This window comes from Zeus faber (genome assembly GCF_960531495.2).
Source record: "Zeus faber genome assembly, chromosome: 2".
Taxonomy (NCBI): domain Eukaryota; kingdom Metazoa; phylum Chordata; class Actinopteri; order Zeiformes; family Zeidae; genus Zeus; species Zeus faber.
The window spans coordinates 14,233,905-14,251,886 of NC_137189.1; the positions used below are offsets into that span (position 1 = coordinate 14,233,905).

General features: G+C 45.2%; 1 protein-coding gene across 4 annotated transcripts in view; it reads right to left on the reverse strand.

Moving 5' to 3' along the window:
* The window catches only part of LOC307227455 (tyrosine-protein phosphatase non-receptor type 14-like), a 45,223-nt gene extending 33,170 nt beyond the window's left edge, over positions 1-12,053 (reverse strand). For 2 of the 4 annotated variants that reach the window (XM_079996776.1, XM_079996773.1), the window contains exon 1: positions 11,731-12,053. The gene's annotated coding sequence lies outside the window, so the exon portion shown is untranslated. Of the gene's footprint in view, positions 1-6,930; positions 6,948-8,936; positions 8,996-11,730 lie in introns of those variants that run through there. The other 2 variants (XM_079996774.1, XM_079996775.1) reach the window with 2 other exon arrangements.
* Positions 12,054-17,982: the final 5,929 nt, after the last annotated feature.

Sequence of the window (17,982 nt, forward strand, 5' to 3'; positions counted from 1 at the left end):
AGAGAGAGAGAGAGAGATAGATAGATAGATAGATAGATAGATAGATAGATAGATAGATAGATAAATAAGAAATATATTTAATCAGAATCAGAATTGGTTTTATTTGACAGGACATTTACATATACAAGGTGAGGTTTGGTGCATAGCACTACAGACCATCAGCATAAGAGATGAAAAAAAAGCTTAACAGTATGAATAAATGGAGAATAAAAATAATAATAAAATAAAATAAAACTGAATAAAAATAAACAAATAAATAAAAGTCCATGGTGATGTTGCCATATTTTTTTCTGTATGGGCCTTGCGGAAGGGATCTGACTCAATGATTGCGCAATAATTTGATGATTTCCATGAAATTTCCAGGTTTCAGTATACTTTGGCCAAGTGATCTATAGTTTGCAAAACCTAAGTTCTACCCGTGGATTTTTTGTTGCGCGACTATTAGTGTAGTTACAGTATGGTCTATAAAGGATAAGATAAGTCAAGTCAAGTCAAGTCAAGTCACACTTTATTTATAGAGCGCATTTCATATCAGGGCAACACAATGCGCTTTACAAATAAATACAAAAAAGAAAGAGAGAACGTAGTTGTCAGCCGGTCGTTACAAAAAAATTCCCCTGAAACAACATCAACAACAAATGCAACAACAAAGACAACAAAAACAACAATAAAAGCGACTCCAACCACAGTGGCAGCAACAGCAACAGAAACAGATAAGATAAAGATACTTTATCAATCTCCAAAGGGGAATTCTAGTGTTGCAGCAGCAATGACATATGACTAATTCGATGTTCAGACAGACCAAAAGAAAACCTTTCTCAAGAGGTGTGCTGAGAATTGGCCCAACATGCATCATGATACATAGAGATTTTCCAGATGTTTGGCCATTCATAAAACAATTAGGGTCCACGAACCTGCCAAATCCACTTTTAACTCCTTTTTCCACCTCCCCAAATCCTCTCAAACAAGCAGCAAAGACAAGAAGATCCACAGTGGTACACCTACTGCAGCAGCACAAGGCATTAGGACCGTACAGTGGTGCAGCTACAGTTCATCCTAAAACCGGTGCCCCGTGGGTTCCAGTGTTGTGGAACGTGTGTGTGTGTGTGTGTGTGTGTGTGCGTGTGTGTGTGTGTGTGCGTGTGTGTGTAGAGGGGGAAGAGATGTGAGGCCACGGATGAACTGACTTCAAACGCCAGAGCACAAACATCCATCTGAGAGCGGCAGCGGGCTTTGAAGGAGCTAATGGAGCTCCTAAAGTCTCATATCTGCCTGTGTGGGAGGCCTTTACGGCTTCCACCCCTTTTCCTTTTTATCTCCCCTCCCACTCCCACTCCCCTCTCCGTGCCCCACTGGGGAGGACAGCGCCAGACATTGTACTGTACAGTACACTCGTACTGGCTCTATCCGGTGCCAAAACAACTCCACAACATGCTCAACACATTTTGGATCGGGTTAATGGCCTAAATCAAAACACGTTGGGGGGACGGAAGGACACACAGAGAGACAGACAGACAGATGCGGAGACAGGCAGACAGCACTTTGAAGGGTGAGACAGGTCTTTGCGGGGAAACTCTTTGAACGTCTCTGGGTTAGTCATCAGCGCCTGGCTTTCAAGTTTCTTTACAGACATCACTGATGAGGAGTGGGCTTTGAAGTGGAGCGACTGATGGCACGACCACATATCCACACACACACACACACACACACACACACACACACACACACACGCACACTCACAGACACACACACACACACACACACACACACAAACTTACCCTTGTGGCTTCCACCTGATTGATTTCCACCTACCTACAGTCTGTGATGTCTTTCATTGCATAACAAGGATTTTAAGAGCTGTGAATTTGGGGTCAATTTTGGGGAGAAGCCTCTCGCAGCTTTGCTGGAGCGGACAACAAAATTGATGAAAAGAAAAGAAAAGAAAAGACCATGAAACTCCTCAGCGGAGAAATAAGAGACCTCCTCTCCATACCAAAACGGCTTACAAAACTGGCAAACTTCGAAAATGGCAACCCTGGACAAAATGGCGAGTGAGGCCTGAGAAAGGAACAGGACAAGGATAAAAGCGGGAGGGAAACACAGCAAATACACAAAATCTAGGAAGAGGCGAGAGTATTGTAACTCAAAAAGAAAAGACAGAAGTGTGAAAAGAATAGAGAACAAAAAAAAAAACAGAAAAGGAAACCAAAGACATAGCAGCCATCATGAAAGGCAGAGGAGGGGGCGTTAAAAGAGAGAGAGAGAGAGAGAGAGAGAGAGCGAGAGAGAGAGGGGCGAGAGAGAGAGAGAGAGAGAGAGAGAGAAAGGGAGGAGGAGGAGTGGATGTGTGGATGTGTTGCTTCTTGTCAGTGGCTCTGGCAGTGTGCTGTTGATAGTCAGTTTGGACCGGGTCCCAGATTCCTCTGCTCTGACTGGAAAAACAGAGCACACCTGACACAAGTATGCGCCGCAAGACGGGAGAGGTGGGTGGGGGGTGTGTGTGTGTGTGTGTGTGTGTGTCTCTGTGTGTCTGTGTGTGTGATTGTATGATCAGTGGATGATGAGTGTTAGTGAGAAAAAAAAAAAAAAAAAAAAAAAAAAGGATAGTTAAAGAGCAGGGAGACTCCTGAATGGGGGGAGAAAAGAAAAGAAGAGGGAGAGAAGCAACAAGCTGCCAGCTCCGCCCCGCGATGTTTAGTATGATCTGCAGCGTCTGGCTCTGGCTCAGGATTAGCTGCGGAGGAGCCGTGCCCCTTGTGGGGCCTGTAGCACATTCCTCGCTGCCCGACGCCTCCAAGAGAGCACTCCGCAGAAGCAGAAAAAAGTAGCATCACCCCCCCGTCGTTTGTGTGTTTTTAAAGCAGGCGTGTTCAGTCACAAACACACGCAGATGGAGCGGGACGGCCGCAGTGAGTGGATAATTCGACTGCGATGGCGAACTTTGACCACTCTAAGGAACCTGGAGGTCACAGGACCCCAACCGCAGGCTATCCCCAAAGGCCTCCTAGGAGCCCGAGTTTAGGGGAAGTGACATCCCCTGACCGTAAACAAGAAGCAAAAACAGCCGCCAGTGCCCGAAAAAAACGTTCCCAGGCACTCGCGATCATTGTCAACAAGCACATAAACATGGACTAACACACATACTGTATATACACACACACACACACACACACACACACGCACACGCACACACAGACACACACACACACAGAGGCCCCGAATAACAAAGGCGCATACTTTCACTGTGCGGTGTACAAACACAGACATGCATGAACACAGCGCACCACAAATACACACACACACACACACACGCACACGCGCACACGCACACGCACATACACACACACACACACACACACAAACACGCCCAGCGGGTTCTTATGAGGTTAAAGCAGCAATCAGCGGCCGGCTAGAGAGTGTGCGGTGAGGCCGAGTCAGACCAACAGACAATAGCCCGGGATCGCACCCACCCACTCCTCCGCCGCAGCGCTCTCACCCGGCTTCTCGTGTTTATTTCCAGCACGTACAAAAAGGACAAAAAGGGAAAAAAAAGAAAAACAGCGCATACATTTATGAATTTGCACGTTGTAATTTTGTGGCGTGGAGAGAAAACGAGACAGTGAGAGAGAGAGAGAGAGAGAGAGAGAAGGGGGCGAGGGAAAAATGAGGGAGAGGAATGTTGTTTTTATTTCCCTTCTTTTTCAACGCCACCAACTGGGCTATATTTAAAAGAAAATCACCAATTTTCTGTTGCCCACCCCACCCCTCAACCCTCCCCCCCTCTCTCTCTTTCTACCATTTAGACCCCCCTTGCCTTCCTTCCACCCTTCCGCCCTCCACCCGTTCTGGCCGGCCTCCAGTGGACTGGTGGACAGCTGTTGGTGTCTGCATGTGGCTATCTGCCACAATCCGGAGCAAAGAAAGTGAAAAGAGCATTTATCTTTGTCTCTCCGCTGTGTGTATGTGCATTTGTGAGTGTTTGCATGTGTTACAGTACATGCACGTGTTTGCATTTGTGTGTGTGTGTGTGTGTGTGTGTGTGTGTGTGTGTGTGCGTGCGTGCGCGTGTCTGTGTGGGTGTAAGCTTGCGTGCGTGTGTGTGTGTGTGTGTGTGTGTGTGTGTGTGTGTGTGTGTGTGTGTGTGTGTGTGTGTGTGTGTGTGTGTGCTTGCGTGCCGGTGCATGCTCCAGCCACATTACCATCAGGGTGCAAGTGTTACGGGAAGAATGCATGCTACGAGCCACACACATGGTCTATAGAAAGAAAACACTGATTCAACAAAGAAGCCAAGATGTGTTCTGTGTTAGGGCTGGCCGATATACCGTTGTAATATCAGTTTCATGATACGAGAATAGATATGGTCATGGATTTTGGCAACATCTTAATATCGTGTTATAGATAGATATTGTCTTTACAATTGCTTTAAGTAGAGTAATGTGATTTCTTGACCTTCATGGGCTGTTGTAGTTGTTCTAGTCAACACCTCTCTACCTGCTTGGTCATAATATCCACATGCATAAATATCTTATGAAAGCACCGATAGTCATCCCTAAAAACTGTCAAATTATCGATATCTAAGAAGGTAAATCAAGCTATTCAATTTCACATGTTTGACCACCTCAAAGGGCTGGGTGTTATTCAAGAATGACGACACCAGTACCAATAACAGTGTCCAAAAAGTGATAACGATACCAATAGAGTACTTCATTCTATATCTTTTTTTCTACTTTGCATCATGTAAATGGAAACATTCAGTTGATTGAAACATTTCTTAAATAACTGTACAAAACTGTACAATGACGTATCTTTAAACAAATAGCCAGTACAGTAGGAATGATGCCAGCAAGGAAAACCTCTTTCACTGTTCATCTGGACGCCCAACTGTGGTTTTAAGACAGACTTGAAAAATTGTGAACGTATCCTTTAAGTGACACAACTAGACAGCTAGACTGTTGTAGCTGTTGCTGCGGTGATGGGGCAATCACACGTCGCATTAAATCAACGAACGCTGGCGGTGACTGACTGCGAGCAAAACCACAGAAATAGACGTATTTTTTTCTACATCCGGATACAAAAAGGATTTTCCATACTACTTGGTATTGGGTTATTTCGATCAATACCTTAAAGGTGTTGAGTACCAATGCCCAGCTCTACCATATCATCAAGAAGAGTCAACACCTCACGGCAAAAGATTAACGACGTTGACGCGATAAGCCGTATATCTTGTACAGCTCAAACGGTAGTAACATGATAATCTATCATGGCTCTTATTGCCTCATCACTTGTAGGCACACACCGAGCCGGCGTTGCGGTTTTACTGCCTTTGTTCGACACAGTCAGAAGTCTGTCCTCACGGCAGCGGCAGCCTGGCAGTGCTGACTTTTCAAACTCTGCAGCGATGCCACATGTTAACAGCTGACAAAGGAAGAAGCCTGAAAAGAAAACTGCTGATACCAGCTGGCACTGGTTCTTACTGTAGTTATATTATAGTTTATTCTATGTTTTTTTTTTATTTGACTACCTAGGGCCGGGGCTGTGCGATAACGGCAAAATGAAATATCGTGAGATTTTTGGACGATTACCTTGATAGCGATCATTTGACGATTTTTTGCTTTCACCGGGTATTTACATGTAATAAATATTTGAGATTTGTTCATTAGTAATGTGGATATTATGACCAAGCAGGCATTGATTACAGCAGCTAGAAACATCCATGACTTTCAGAAAATGCCATTACTTTACCGTAACGCGGTCTCAAAGACAACATTTAACTACGTCACCATATTACCATAAGCAAGATCCAAGACGGTACCTGGTCTCATATCAGATCGCTATTATTCCACCGTGTTGACATCCTGGGTGGAGCTGAGCATGATGAACAATTTATTGCGCTCTGCTCAGCATAAAAAATAAACCAACCCTTAAAAACCCAAACACGTTCTTGCGCCACACCCCGACCAGACAATACCACGGCTGTGCGACGCCTCGTCATGGTTTTTATCACAACTTTACTCGTTGAACAGCCAAGAACACCTACGGCCGCCAAAGCGCCGGAGGACATCAGCCAAGTTGTAAACGCGTGTGCATGTGTGTGCGTGCGTGTCTGGCGTATGTGTGTGTGTCTCTTGTGTGTGTGTGTGTGTGTGTCTCTTGTGCATGTGTGTGTACGTGTATGTGTCTCTTGTGTATGTGTGTGTGGGTGTGTGTCTCTTGTGTGTGTGTGTGTGTGTGTGTGTGTGTGTGTGTGTGTGTGTGTCTTGTATGTGTTTGTGTGTACATGTGCTTAGTGTGGTATGTATTTGTGTGTGTGTGTGTCTGTGCTTGTCTTGTGTGTGTGTCTCTTGTGTGTGTGTGTGTGTGTGTGTGTGTTTGTGTGTGTGTGCGTGTGCACACACGTGTGTGTGTGCGCGCACGTGTGTGTGTTTGTTCTTTCTGGGCCGGTCCGACGCTTCAGCCCCATTCACGTCCAAACAACGGCGGGAACAAAACATCACTTTGTCACCTACTGCTAAAATCATTAGACGCAGGACACCGTGAGCCGGGGACACAAGTGCAGCATGTAACCCAATCAATCTGAACCCCTCTCCCTGTCCCTAACACTCTCTCACCCCCCCCCCCCCCAACTCTCTCTCTCTCTCTCTCTCTCTCTCTCTCTCTCTCTCTCTCTCTCTCTCTCTCTCTCTCTCTCTCTCTCTCTCTCTCGTTACACATGAGTGGTGTGGCAAAGCAAGCAGGTTAAGTGCTTTACAGCCTGGAGTGGCTCGTCCCCCAGGGGGGGGGACTTCTACATTCCATAAAAAAACAAACAAACAACAAAAAACAGGAGCGGGGACTGCCGGGGTTTGGGAAATAATTTCCTCCTTTTCTTGCTTTATGAAGTGGGCCGTGGAATGTAAAAGCCTTGTCTGTTACCGGCCGACGGAGACTTACTACAGTGGTGTTCAGCGGGCACCGTGTCCTTGCTGTTTTCCGGGAAAAAAAACAACAGGCTGAAAAATGAAAATATAGGCTTAGAAAGTTTAAACATAGACTGTCGCTGCAACCTTAACAAACACAATTTGGTACCCGTCGCTTTCATCATTGGAGACGGGCAAACGAACTGAGGGAGGCATCGCTGGGGAGAGCAAGAAGGTTTTCTTTTTTTCCTCCGTGCTGTTTCGGTCAGAGCGCTTCCAGAACCTCCACACCGTAAAACATGATCCGTGACCGTAAAAACACTGTGGTTACTGCCAGGTTTAAGGGTGCGCTGTGAGACCAGACGTTTCGCGGAAGCACGCAGGATATTTTTATTGTGGATTTAATGACAAAACAGGCTTACTTTGGTGGACAATCTGGATGCATGATATTAAATGTGACTAGGCCAGTGTTTACCATTTATGTTCATTGGTGTAATTTATTGTTCAATGGAAGGTTGAGATTTCTTCCCTAGGTCCAGCCTGCTGCTCAGTGAGCACGTGGAAGAGCAACCCCCCCCGAATTGGACATTTGCTCAATCACTGTTTTTCAAACGGGCGTAATTATTTGACAGCTTCGGCTGACTCTGATCTTCACCCCAGGAGGAAAAGAAATATAAAGTCAAGTGGTACATCCCTACGTTGAAAGAGGTCTCCAATTGAGATACCTGGGGAGGGGAGGGCACGCTGGGAACCACGCCCTGACACATCAGTGTGTGAGACACAGCGGTCTCTCATAGCTTTTGAGGAAAACACGCTCAGTGGGGATGTTGACAGACGTGTCTGGACGTATAATATGGATGCTGGGCCGCGAAGACACACACACACACACACACACACACACTCAACGCATTGTTCTCATAGTCTGCCTGAGGGCTAGGTCGCCACGGTGGACAGGGGGACACACCATCAGGAACCCCCTTTGTCATCTGAAACTCTGGCCATGTGGGCTTCTGTCTGAGTGTGTGTGTGTATATGTGTGTGTGTGTGTGTGTGTCTGTGTGTGTGTATTTTTCAGATTAAAAAAAAGAAATAAAGATCTGTCTTTGACGCACCTCAGTTAAAAGCAGGGGGCACAGAAACACACAAATACACACATAAATACACACACAAATATACACACACAAATATACACACACACACGCACACACGCGTCCGCTTGCAAGCAGCTGCAAACAGATGGTGAAGCCAGACGGCCAGACAGGGTCTTTCTGACAAGCGCATTTGCTTTTTCACTTTCCATCACACTTCTTTCTCTCTCTCCCGCTCTCTCTCTCTCTCTCTCTGACCAACACAAAAAGACAGAGCGGCATGTTCTCTGACTGGTGCGAACATGGAGACACGGGGGAGCAACGCTTTCACACGGAGGTGACGCTGAACAGCCGCATGTATAACAAATGAAGCTTCCCACAAGCACAAAATGTTTAACTTGCAAGATCAGAGGGTTGAATTTGGAGGCGGAAAAATCTGAAATCTAAATTCCATGGATCTGAGCTCCGGTACCAAAAATGTAAACAAACCTGGAAAAATCTTATGAATGAACAAAAAAAACATTTCCATTTAATCTCAACAAACGAGCCCCAAGGTAGATTTGGGCGATAGATATGAGGGATGTTTTAGCAACTGAAGCACGTTAATGGCTTTGCATAACATCTACAACCCAAGGTTTTAAGATAAGGTGAGATAACACTTTATTAATCCCCGGGGATGAAATTCAGGCATGCGGCAGGAAAATTCAGCAACTTCTGGTAGGAGGTTTGTGGCAGCCAAGGGCCAAGGGGTCGATTTACCGATCGGGAGCAGGCAGGCACTCAGTGTCTTGCTCAAGGGCACTTGGACGTGCTTCCACGTTGGACTGACTGTTCGGTACAGAGAGGATAGCCAGGCCTTGAGTCCCAGGCCTCCTTGTGTAAACACCCATCTAACCAGTATCACTGGAATACGAAGAAGAAGAAGAGGAGGACATCAATAAAACACAGATACCATGACACTGGCCAGATCCTCCTCCGTTCCCCCAAATCTGGCACTGACGCCTCATCTCCCTGGCAGAGGAAACAAGAGCTTGAGGTCACGGAGAGAAAGACCAGAGTGTGAAAGTGATTTAGAATAAAAAAAAAAAACAGACTGGGGAGAGAGATAGCCGGTGTGGGCGTCCGTACCCATGCGTGCGCACATAGAGATGGGCAGAACGCGGCACTTTCCCAGGGCAGGGCGGCACAATGAGAAAATAAGAAAACGAAGATAAAGGGGGGGCATGGTGGGGGAGGACTGCTGTGTCTTTCTCAGGCTCTTATCATGTTGGTACAGATGGCCCTGGGGTGGGGGTGGGGGGTGAGAACACGGAGGGTGGGGGGGTGGAGGTAAGGAAGTGAACAAACACTGGTGGGGTTGGGGCTGATAGTGCACCAGCACCATGGGACTGTCAGCCACCGCGCATTTTTACAGCAAAACCGCTGCGCTGTTCACATTTTCCATGCTGTAACCCCCCCCCCCCCCACATCCCCTCCCTCCCTTCCTGCCTGCCTGATGGGACCGCATCTCACACACACACACTACAATCAGAGACACACACATACACACAGTCACAACTGCACAAACACTGCACACTCAGCCAGTGAAAGCCCTTGGCGCTGTTTTCCAACAGACGGTGATTATTGTCGTGTACTGGTTTGGCTGCTGTGGACAACTGGGCAATCTCCACCACTGATATTGGGATTTCAGCAGAAGGGAATCCCTTGGTGAATAGAGTGACCATATATATCTAAGAAGAAATTAAGAAATAAAAAAATAAATGGAAATAAACCTCTTCTGTACTAGGTTACAGGACCTTATAGAATTCTGTTGTAGGAATTCTGTCATTAAGACATAGTGGCTTCCTATCATGTACTCTACCTCTGTGTGTGTCTTTAAGTGTTATCTGTGCCTGTGCCTACGAGCAACCCAAAAGATCCCTGTCAGGGCAGAGGGTGAGCTGAGGAGGCAGCGCTTGACCTGCCAGGATCAATTGACAGCTTGCCGTCACATCTGGTAGGAGCCGGGGGGTGGAGCGTTAGGAGCGAAGGGCCGGTTGAGGCACGTTCCCTCTGTTGTTGTCCGCATGGCTGCCAGAGAGCACGGCTTACACACCTGGAGAGATCCCCTTAAATTACTGCGGTTCGTATACACACCAACACATGGGCCATTTTGTCATTGCATACATTCTACAATATGGCTGCGTGGGAGTTTCTCCTCTTTCACTTATTCCCTCTAAAATACAGAAAGAGCACCATTCAAAGTTACAGGAACCACCCAACTGTCTGTATTATTAACTGTAATCCAATAAAGACCAGATCAAACAAGGGTCACATCTATAAATTTGAATATTCTTAATGTTTAGCTTGGGATATTTACATGTATCATGTTCACAATTGGTACTGCCTATAAAGATACAACCAGAGAGAAATATTCAACTTTCACACACGACCACAGGCCGCCAATATGGTACCATGGCCCATGCTGATGGTTTAAAAAACCTTTTGAGTTGCACCAGTGTTTTAAACATATCATTTCCACAACAGACTTTTGAGCTTACAAAGACAGCCAGGTGTGTGTGTGTGGGTGGGTGGGGGGTTGTATGGTCTACGCCTCCTCATGCAATGCTGCGTAAACCAAGGTGCATGCCCAAACAGATCTTTGGCAAATGCATGGCATGTACACAATCACGTACGTATTGCAACGTGCCAGTGTCAACACCAGTTAAGTGGCAGAGAGAGGGGACAACTGCAGGGGCCCCACGAGAGTCAGCAGAGTGGTTGTTTACATATTTATCGGCTTGTTTCAATTGTAACTACACACATAACATGTCTAAATTGTTATTTATATGTGTCTAATTATACATTGAGAGTATGTGTATGTATCTATATGTAGAGTATGTATGTGAACGGGTCTCCTTGTCAGAAGAGATTCTGATCCTCGATGGGACTTTAACTGTACAAGTAAAGTAAATAATAATAAAACATATGCATAAAAACACACACACACACAGACACACACACACACACCATTTCCCATCACCTGCTGCCATGAACTTGTTCACTTTGCAGTGCAAAATAATAACAACAGTACTATGACACTGTAGTATTATGTATGTTACCTCATTTAAACATGTGCTGTTGCATTTTCTTGCTCATTGTCCTCGGATGGAGCTCTGACTAAACTCTGGTCTACCTAGATCACCAGATCCCAACACTGGACCTGTGGATCTGGCTGCGTTTATATGGCTTATACTGGTTTAAACTGGTTGCATACAACGACTAGTCACATTTCACATGTTCCACTGCACATAAAAGTCCCCGCAACCTACGGTAGTTTTCATTATAAATCAGGTCGTGACTTGCCCACCCACCCACCCCTGCAGACCCCTGGAGTGCTGCAGGGGAGCTGCATGGAAGGTGCCCTAAGTGGACTCGGGGCAGAGGATCCTAAACTCGGGTCCGTGGCCCCCAAGAGGGTCATCGGGGGAATCGCAGCAAAATATATATACTCCAGGTAAGTCATGATTTTGGAGTTTTGCACTTTTGTATGCCTTAAATGTTAAATCACATCGTGCAGATAAAGCGGAGTGTGTGTGTGTGTGTGTGTGTGTGTGCGTGTGCGTGCGTGCGTGTGTGTAGCCCCTGATCCACAGTACGGTCTAATTTGCGATGTGCGGGTCATTTGTGAAACACTTAAACATTCCTCGAACCAAGATGGAAGCAGGACTTCCCTACGCACGGATCTGTTCCTCATCATCACCCACCTTTGATCCATAGTTCACATGATCCCGAGATCTGGTGCGAAAGAAAAGCTCCCGAAAATCCTTCGACTGCGATAATCCTCTTTTTTTTTTTAAAGTTAGATTTAAGTTCCCATAGGACAAAGAGAAAAGTTTAAAAAAAAAACCAAAAAAAAAACCCAAGACGCTCAAACGATCGTTGGTGTAAAAGGAACTCCCGAGTTGTTCTCCTCCTTCTTTACTCCTCAAGGCTTTCTCTTCTCTGCTCTTCTCTTCTCTTCTCTGCTCTTCTCTTCTCTTCTCTGCTCCTCTCTTCTCTTCTCCGCTCTTCCTCTGGACAGGGATTCGAGGGAACCCTTCCTCCAGCACAGACCTCCAAAGATCGCCCCTTCTTCTCTACCGTAGCGGCGCTCCGGCAGGCCCCGTCGTGAATGAGGAGACTGCAGCCCGCGGAGTGAGGCTCGCAGGTCGGACTGGCGGAGCGAGTCCCCGTCCGTCGCCTCTGACGTCACGCCGGAGGAATGCGCGGAATGCGGGGCCGGGAGAAGCGGCGGCGGCGGCGGCGGCTCCTCGTTTAATGGTTTTACAGCCCGACGAGGTGACTAAACGGCGGACAAAAGAAAGGACCCCCCCTCCCCCTGTGATATGTATGTCCCCCTCTTGCCTTTTGGTGCTGTATGAATTAAAGTTAATGTGATTGTTTGGTAAAAAAACAAAACATTTTTGATGGATTTTTCTTTTTTTTGGTCTGGTACTTTCCAAGAAACGAATTAAATCGGTTTCTTTTATGCATGTGCTCCTTGGATATGCCGTTTCCATTGCGAGAGTGGCACTCCCCTGCCAAGATCGCAGAGATCGGGAGTGTGCAATAAGTGGAAGGTCGCGGTTGGATTTGATAAACCAGCGTATGTGGTCAGTAAACTAACCGTTGATACGGGTGAACATTCACACAAAAGAACAGCATCCGTGAAAACCCACCACCTCAAGTGACCCAGAATTATTTTTAAACACATCTATGGACCAGAAGAGGGCAAACCTATGACAAAATAATTTGTTGCTGTTTCGTACGGAATAATAGGACTTCCAGTGTAATCCACCCAACACATACAATTTTACGGTGGTCATATTCTCGCAAATATGCAGACATCATGACATTTTATTGTATTCCCCAATTTGTTGCTTAAATGTGATGGTAGCAGAAATGCATTTTTTTTCCCCGAAAGGTGACGGGATTTAATTTGTTCTTCATTTGATTGCTGCTGACTTTTTGAACAGGGGATGAAGGCCGGGAGCGCAAAGTCTGCATCCATCCCATTTGCTTGGAGAATAATTTTTCTTGGATTTGTATGGAAACTCATTCCTGCCAGTGGAATAAAGCAAAACAACATTTAAATAATAGAATTACGACATAGTTCATCAAGATTATCTCTTAATTATGACTTAGTAAGTCATAATTATGACTTAATATTTCATAATTGTGACTTAATATATCATAATTATGACTTAGGATATGATCATTTTGATTTACTGAGTAAATAATTTTGAGACACTATTTTTTAGGATAATTCTTAGTGTCTGATCTATATATATATATATTTTTTTTTGGAGTAGAGAGTAGTGGAGTAAAGAGTAAAAGATGGTGGATGAAGATTTTGTCTGGGAGGAGAGTGGTTTTAAACAATGTATGTCAAATAGGCCTGTCTTCTTATTTATACCTAAATAGCGACCTCTTGTGGCCACCACTAGCCACAAGAATAATAAGAATAATCATTCAGGAAAATGAGCATGAAATCGAAGTGTCTACAAGAATGTTAACGGAGGTATACCAATTACTGACTGAAATAATTCATGACTATGTCGGCCTTATTAAATTATATCAATGTAATTATAATTGTATTGACTTTGGTTTATATCACTGTGCCAATTATAGTACAAGACTATCACCCAGCAGTCATCAAAATAACTGTATGTCAAATCACCGTTCAATTTAGAGTTATTTCATTTGGTAAGTCGACCTTCATTCAAATGGAAAGAAAACATATTGGTCAGTTGCCATGAAAGCCCATTGTTCAAAGGTTTTGTTGTGGCCAGGCCAATGGAACATAGAGGTTTGGCATTGTTATCGCAAAAGGTCACCGCTTTAGAAAGAACCGTATCAGCCAATAAAGATGACATAGAGGAATGGAGATGTAGACAACAACATCCGTCAAACATTTGATCATATCTTCATTCGAAGGGAGCAAAGAAACCTATGTGTATGTGCCTATATAATTTCATGTATACGTATATATACACATAGACAAAAAATTGCATAATCTGGATTTTATTGCCCCCCGGTGGATACTACTTACAGCAGATCCCACTTGATTGTTGTGTCGTTATGCTGTTTCCAGTTTAGTTTTCCTGATTGCTCCCATTAAGAATGATGAGAAGAGGTTTCTGGTTCCACCACCGAGAGGGGTTAGAGCGCCCTGGCGGTTTTGTGAAATAACCCCCGAAAAAAACCCTAGCCCTAGCCCTAGCCCTAGCCCTAACCCTAACCCTAACCCAAACCTTAACCCTAACCCTAACATGAAAAGTCTTGTCACTCCCAGAGGACATTTTGTTTAATAATGGAAAAAGGGGTTACTACTATAAGTAGGAAAAAAACAAACGTCCTAGAAAACAATCCCTAATTGAGGCAAGGCAGTCGAAGCAACACTCTGGACCCGGACCCACAGGGCGAAGAAGTTAGGCTGCAAAGTATTCTCAACGAACCCCAGGAGTTCAGTAGAGATGATGGAGCACAGCTCTCAAACATGAAACAGGAACTGAAGAGAGCAAACGACGGACTGGATGAGGCAGAGGGGAGAAGTGATGAAACGGACAAATGGAAAAATGGCTTTTATAGTTGTACAGAGATAACATAACACATCTGGTTCTAATCCATAGGTCCTAGCTCAGCCCCTGTCTTGCCATAAATCTAAACATTATCACTTCTCTCCTCGCTGGGCTTCCAATGTACACACTATAAAGTTGACTTTCTCCGTGTAACTTTCGAGGTAACATATGTTAATATTATTACCGCACTATATCTCATTTTTGGGAGCTCAGTGACCTATTCACCTCAAACCTTCCAGACACCTCAGGTACTACAAGTTTTTGTATAAACAATCTCGAGGGGGAGCAACAAATTGGCAAGTTTCTTAATTCTCTCAATCTACCTGTTCTATCAGAGGAACAAAGTAAAATATTTACAGCTCCGGTAACTGAGATAGAGCTAAACAGCACCATCTTCAGGCTTAAAGCGAATAAGTCCCCTGGTCCGGATGGCTTCCCCTCAGAGTGGTACAGTGGTACCTCGACTTACGACTGTAATTCGTTCTATGAGGACGGTCGTATGTTAAAACAGTCGTATGTCGAAGCAATTTTTCCCACATACACCACACTGATTTCCTATGATTATGATTTCCTTCTTAGTTTCAATAGGAGTCATTGCCTTTTTCTTTTTCCCATCATCCTTCTTCTTCGGACTCATCATGAAGGGTGAGAAAAAAAAAATACACAACACAAACACAGTAAATATGAAAATAATATTGATAAGCCACGAACTACTACGTGCACACACCATGTAGGTGCCCGCTGACTGACTGCTGACTGACTGCTGACTGACTGCTAACTGACCGCTGACTGGCCGCCGACGCGCTAACTGCAAATTTCTACAGTCGTATCTTGGAGCAGTCGGTCGCAAGTCGATACAAATTTTGGCGACTATCACTATTCGTATCTTGGATTAGCCGTAAGTAGACGCAGTCGTAAGTCGATGTACCACTGTATAAAGCTTTTCCATTTGAGATAATGCCAAGTCTCTTCGGGCTTGCAACATAACCTTAATAGATGCTAAAAGGCCTCCATCATGGAGCGAGGCAGTGATCTTGGATTTCCCCAAGAAGGGAAAAGACAAACTAGAATGTGGATCAATGAGGCCAATTTCAGTGTTGAATGTCGACTAGAAATTGTACACAGTCATCCTTGCCAAAAGATCCTTCCTCCGCTTATACATTATGACCAGACTGGGTTTATCTCACAAAGACAAACCCCTCAGGCGATCATTGCATATATTAAACCAGCGGTTCCCAACTTTTTCGGACTCACGGCGAACTTGAAAATCTCAAAAGTGTTCAGAAGTTATATGGGAGCCAAACAGTGCGTTCTCAGAGGACGTATATTTTAACAATCATATGCATTCTCATACATACAGTGCAGTAGTGGTGAAACAAAAAAAGAGGTGGGTTAAACCTTACACCAGCGCTGATAAAACTAACAACAGGAGCACATTAATATGAACTCACCTAATGAGAAGGCTGATGTTGCATGGCAGACACCAAATGCTTCATGTCTGGCTTAAGCGACGACAGTCTCAGGCGAAGATCTGGCTTAACATTCAGTTTATTCCTGTATTTCGTCTCACAGAGATACGTCCTTGGGAAAGGCATCAGAAATCGCACAGCTCTGTTGGACAGATCGGGATTTGCATTCTCGGTGCCCATGCATGATGTTTCGATGACTTTCTTCTTGCCCTGATACTCCTTGAGTTTATTATCGAAACATTAAAGCGGCTTGGACATGTCCTGTTGGCGTTTTGTCTCGAGGTGACGGTGCAGTTTACATGGCTTCAGAGCTTGGTTTGATAAAGTTTCAGAACACACCACGCACAGCGGTAACGGTTTGTCTTCCGTGCCTCTCCAAAAAAATCCCAAAGATAAATATTCAGCGCTATACTTTCTCTGAACCTTTCTTTTTTGTTTGACAGGCGGGACTGTTCCGCTTGTCCGATGCCCCGCCGGGACTTCGCTTGTGGTTGATGTACCAATGGCTTCTTTCCTTTTCAGTGTGCCTGATGGAGCCAACCATCCATTTTGATTATCACCGCAAGTTCAAAAATATACAGGTGCACGTCGATCGTGGTCCGGCATGGACGTAGTACGCCCTACTATAAGCTCCTATCTATCAGTGATGGTGCATTTTTGAAGGTTTTAAAGAAAAAATACCATGAATTATTTTTTTTTTTTACCTTTAAAAACGTTTTGGTAATAAATATTTATTTATTTATTTATTCGATAAAATCAATGTGTTTTGCCCATGATTTGGCGGCCCACTTGCAATACCTATGGGAATCGCTGTATTAAACCATATCCAACAGAACAATCTTGAAGCCTTTTTAGTCAGTCTGGATGCTGAGAAGGCTTTTGATTCAGTGTGTCATGAATCCTCCCTGATCTCCCAGTAATTATACTTGTTTCATTCAGTTCACTCATTTGTTTTCATGGTTTACTTTCATCTAGTCATTTCCACATGCCATGTCACTATCCTCCATGTCATTTCAGATCCGCCCACTCCCTTTTGCTTTGCTGTCACCTGGATACCCCGCCTGCAGCTCATTCCCTTCTTTGTCCCTCAGTATAAATACCAGTCCACTTCCCTTTGTTCCCTGCCAGGTTGTCTCTTGGATTACATTGAGCTTTCCCACACTACTACCTGTTTCCTGTACCTTCTGTCTGAACTTCCGCCTGATTCGCTGGACTCTGATTCTCTGCCTGGGCCCTGATTCTCTGCCTGTTCCCTGCCGGATAAGTTGGTCTTCTCTGAATGATCTCCTGGTTCTGATCCCTGCCTGTCCTTTGGAATAAACCTTGTGGACTTTGACTTCTTACCTGATTGTTTTTGTATTGTGATTATGGGTTCACATCCATTCTGAGTGAGTAAGCATAAACGTACAATCTGACCAGAAATGACCTGGCTTAATCAGAGACTTGACGAGAAATTACGACATAGGCTAGTGCCCTACACCAGCACGAGCAACTAACTCCCCACGATTGCCAGGGCTCTCCAGGAATCGTCGCATGCCATGACGACGGGAGAAGCAGTCGGACCTCCGCTCTTTGGTGACAGGCTCCGCTGACGGTGTAATGGAAAATACTGAACTAACCGTATGCTCGCTTGTAGCCCCATATCTGCTTTACTTACAACGGGATCATTTTGTAGTGTTTGCCCTGTTGTCAGGCAGGTCACAATTACAGGTTCCTCCTTCCCCAAGGCCGATGACTGGCTGCCCCCTCCTCCCTTCCGGAGCATGGGACCTCAGGCATCTATGCTGGCTGGTGAAGGATCTGTCTGTTGCAGGGGCTGCTTGGAGGGGTGGACTGGCTGCCGGGCTGCTGGATGGGTCTGGTGATGGTTGCTGGGCGGAGGAGCTAGCTGCAAGTGGCTAACCGTGGTGGTTGCTGCGGCTGCTTC